At 39.1% G+C, this 4,793-nt stretch overlaps 1 pseudogene; it reads left to right on the top strand.

Moving 5' to 3' along the window:
* Positions 1 to 2,454: 2,454 nt before the first annotated feature.
* LOC129553933 (olfactory receptor 52A5-like) lies at positions 2,455 to 3,472 on the top strand (annotated as a pseudogene).
* Positions 3,473 to 4,793: the final 1,321 nt, after the last annotated feature.

The raw sequence follows: 4,793 nt of genomic DNA on the forward strand, positions 1-4,793 counted from the left end.
AAGTACAAACCCAAGTACAGACAATGGATGAAGATTTCAGGACAAAAATCCAAGCCACAAAAGTAAATAGTATGGATATTATTTTGATAGAGTTGACTTTGAGGTCCTAGGAACTACAATTTTAGAACAGTAATAATAAATTTGAGAGTCTGTTTTGGAAGATCGAGAGGTAAAGCGTAGTGAGCACCATGCTATTGAAGAGGCTGAATAGACTTACAGATTTTTAAGTTGAAGGAGACAGACTCTTAAGTGACTTGAGTCTTTGTTCTGTTACATCCTAAGATATGTAACTTAAAAAGAAGGACAGTCTTTACAGGGAAACTATTAGCTCAATATAAGGGGTATTCTTTTGGGAGGTATACAGTAATTACACAGACAGTCCTGGACAGGCATCAACACACATTTAGTCAGCTGTCAGGAAGTTATACTGAATAATTACGTTTGACAAAGGTGATTTGGTAATCTATTATACAAGACATTCAATTTAAATATTTAAAATTTAAATATTATGAGTAGAAATTAATTACTCAGTCACTGGAAAGTGTCAAGAGTTCCCAGCAAAAGGCTTTGTATTACAGTGAGATTTTGATTTCTTCTCTGCTGCCAGAAGTGCAAGACATTTCCTCCTGAATGTGCCTGTGTGTTTGTCAGTTATTCTCCAGGTACCATTAGACAATTCTCAAAGAGGTGTACTTCTTCCTGTTTTTCATATTTCAGAAGATAAAAAAAATAGACACGTTTACTTCCCTTTTGGTAGGCTGCAGTCCATGGAGTCACAGAGTCGGACACGACTGAGCAACTTCACTTTCACTTTTCACTTTCATGCATTGGAGAAGGAAATGGCAATCCACTCCAGTATTCTTGCCTGGAGAATCCCAGGGACGGCAGAGCCTGGTGGGCTGCCGTCTATGGGGTCGCACAGAGTTGGACATGGCTGAAATGACTTAACAGCAGCAACAGCCTTGATGTCTAAGTTCTGTCTCTGTGGTCTCTGCCTTCGCATGGAGTACTAGACTTCCAATGTCATTCACTCAACCTTTACTCTAACCAGGCCAGCATCTTCTCATTGCTCTCCTGGTGAAAAATCCAGGATCTCTCTTCTCCTCCACCATGAACCCTCTAACACTCTTAATTTTCTTAAGTAATATTTTAAAACTGTCTTTACTCTTTAATGTATAGAAAAGAGACAGAGTGATGAGCTGTAGGTACTTATCTAACTGAGGAATTTGTATGTTAGACTTGTTTCCTGAATCAAAATTTTAGGCATCTGCCATTTTTTACCTGGATGTCTGAGTCCTACAGCAATTTAATATTTGAAAATTCTTTTCTGAGCAGGAATTTCAAAGTCAAGAGAGATAGATCATTTTGTGAGTGGAGTCACAACCTTAGAAAAGAGACTTCATTCAATTTTGATCAAAGCAATACTGGTATGTTCTTTATGTACCAGCCTAAAGTAGAAGCATATTAAAAAGCAGAGACATTACTTTGTCAACAAAGGTCCACCTAGTCAAGGCTATTGTTTTTCCAGTATTCATGTGAGGATGTGAGAGTTGGACTATAAAGAAATGTGAGTGCCAAAGAATTGATGCTTTTGAACTGTGGTGTTGGAGAAGCCTCTTGAGGGTCCCTTGGACTACAAGGAGATCCAACCAGTCCATCCTAAAGGAGATCAGTACTGGGTGTTCATTGGAAGGACTGATGTTGAAGCTGAAACTTCTATACTTTGGCCACCTCATGTAAAGAGCTGACTCAATTGAAAAGACCCTGATGCTGGGAAAGATTGAGGGCAGGAGGAGAAGGGGACAACAGAGGATGAGATGTTTGGATGGCATCACTGACTCATGGACATGAGTTTGGGTAAACTCCAGGAGTTGGTGATGGACAGGGAGGCCTGGCGTGCTGCGGTTCATGGGGTCGCAAAGAGTTGGACACGACTGAGTGACTGGACTGAACTGAAATTAGGACAGTAAAGAGTTTAGAGAAATTTTCAAGGAGAGAAAAGTGCAGCCCAAGGATTTTGGTGCCCTGTGTCTAAAGTATTGTCCCACTGTGTTTTTTTATTCTTCTTTTTTATTTTCTTCACTCAATGAACAGGTTAGAAGAAGAAAGAGAAGATGGATTGGGGGAGGAAGGAGAATGCCACAGACATTCCTGATCCCATTGACACCGTCACAGGCATGGAGTCCAAATACTCAGTATTTATGCTGTGAATGTCACTGAATGTGGGAAGATAACTGTGCTAACGTGAATACTTGTTAAACTTTCCAGAGGTCTCAATAATGCCATTTTCACAGCTACTGCAAAAAAATGATAAGTAGGCTGATGAAGTTGATTCTCCTATTTCTGTCATTCAGTACTTGAGTGAATTGCTGAGAATAACATACGTATACAAGAGTAGAGAGATTCACAGTTTGGCCAATGGTGTCCCCTTGCTAAGAGGACCCCTGAGCTTCCATGTCTAATACAAATGGCACTGTGTTTATGCCCTCTGTGCTGATCTTTATTGGGATCCCTGGCCTGGAAACTGTACAGTGTTGGATTGGGATTCCATTCTGTGCAATGTGCATCATTGCTTTGATGGGAAATTCTCTACTTTTGATCATCTTCAAATCTGAACCCAGTCTCCACAAGCCTATGTATATCTTCCTGGCCGTGTTGGGAGCCACGGACATTGCACTTAGCACCAGCATTGTCCCCAAGATGCTTGGAATTCTTTGGTTTCACTTGTCAGAGATTTATTTTGATGCTTGCCTCTTTCAGATGTGGCTCATCCACACAGCTCAGGGTATTGAATTGGGAGTCCTGCTGGCCATGGCTCTGGACCACTATGTAGCAATCTGTTATCCTCTGAGGCATGCTACCATATTCACTCAACAGCCAGTCACTAACATCGGAGTTGGAGTGACGTTGCAGGCAGCCTTTCTCTTTATCCTATGCATATTGTTCCTAAAGTGCCATCTTACCTTTTGCAGAACTCAATTAATATCCCATGTTTACTGTGAATATATGGCCCTCGTAGGACTTGCCACTGGAGATGTTTATAAGTTCTATGGTCTCCTTGAAGCTATTGTTGTTGGTGACTTTGACCTCATTTTGATCACCCTCTCCTATACATAAATATTTATCACTGTCTTCCACCTGCCCCAGAAAGAGGCACACCTTAAGGAATTTAATACATGTATTCCCCACATATGTATCTTCTTCCAGTTCCAGTTCCAGAACTGGAAGAACTGTTTTTTTCCCCTTTTGTATTCATAGGTTTGCCACATATATCTCATGTTATATATGTATCACTTTGTCCATTCTTTAGCTGCTGGTTCCACCTTTCCTCAACACTTTTCTCTATGGGTTAAAGACCAAGAACATTCGAGATAAGGTAGTAAAAAATGTTCTGCCTCAAAGGTTAGGCTTGACATTTGATAGAACTAGTTTATCCTATGGATTTAATGTCTCATCTCTTGAGCATATGTGATCTGCAAATCCAGTTAGTGGTTTAGAGTATCATCTTACTTGATGAATACATTAATAAAATGTGAAATATAAGGGATGATATGGTGTTCACAGACTAAATAATAGTCTATAGGAAGAGGCAGAACTCATGACTCTCCTTATCACCAAGGCCATGTCTGAGTGAAACAAACAAATGCAGAGACCCTCTGCAGATCATAGTGGAACATAACTGAATATTTCATATACTTAGAGTCACAGGATCCACCTCCTATGTTTAGTATATAAGTCCCTTTACATTCTTTCTCCAGCTATTAAAAAATCTTCTTTAATGATTACTTTGTCTCATCAAAATCCACCCCTTGAATATCTCCTTCTGGTCTACTATAGACATAAATATCTATAAATATATCCTTCTTCATGAAGTTATACTTATTAAGTATTTTATATTACCAAATTGGTGAGTCTCATGCCATAAAATATGTTTCTTCTGACAAATTTATGACTAGAGCATTCAATGTTGTCCTTATATTTTTTATTGTTCTTAAGTGTCACTTAATTTCTTTGTATAAAGAGCAATTTTTAAATATATTTGGTATTTGGCATTTCTATGAATGTTATGAACATAAAGGTAACTTTTAAACTTGCTGTAGACCACATTGTTCCAAAGTTTATTCAATTATTTGATTCCACAAACAATTTTGACCTAGTAAGGATGGAGGTCTAGGAAACGTGGACAGAAATTATGGAGAAATTATGAATTTTTAAATTATTATTGTTTTTAAAATTTATTTATTTATGTCTATGCTTGGTCTTCATTGCTGTGAGGACTTTTCTCTAGTTATGGAAGCAGGGGTTACTTTCTAGTTTGGTGAACAGGTTTCTCATTGTAGTGACTTCCACTGTTGCAGAGAACACACTCTAAGGCGCCAGGGCTTTAGTAGCTGTGGCTCCTAGGATCTAGAGTGCAGTTGTAGTTGTGATGTATGGACTTAGTTGCCTCATGGCATGTGGGATTTTCATGGGTCAGGGATCCAGTTTGTGTCTCCTGCATTGGCAGGCAGATTCTTTACCACTGAGCCACAAGGAAGCCCTGGAATTCTTACTGTATTGGTTTCTAAATGTCTTTTTCTTTCTTCTTCTTCTTCTTTTTTTTTTTAAGTATTCAGTTCAGTTTAGTCGCTCAGTGGTGTCCAACTCTTTGCGACCTCATGAATCAAAGCACGCCAGGCCTCCCTGTCCATCACCAACTCCAGGAATTCACTCAAACTCACCTCCATCGCGTCGGTGATGACCAAAGTTTATTTTGTTTTTCATTAAGATTTTCGTATCCTAATGATAATATT

Source organism: Moschus berezovskii, chromosome 14, assembly GCF_049115385.1.
Source record: "Moschus berezovskii isolate FMDL1 chromosome 14, NW_MosBer_1.0, whole genome shotgun sequence".
Lineage (NCBI taxonomy): Eukaryota > Metazoa > Chordata > Mammalia > Artiodactyla > Moschidae > Moschus > Moschus berezovskii.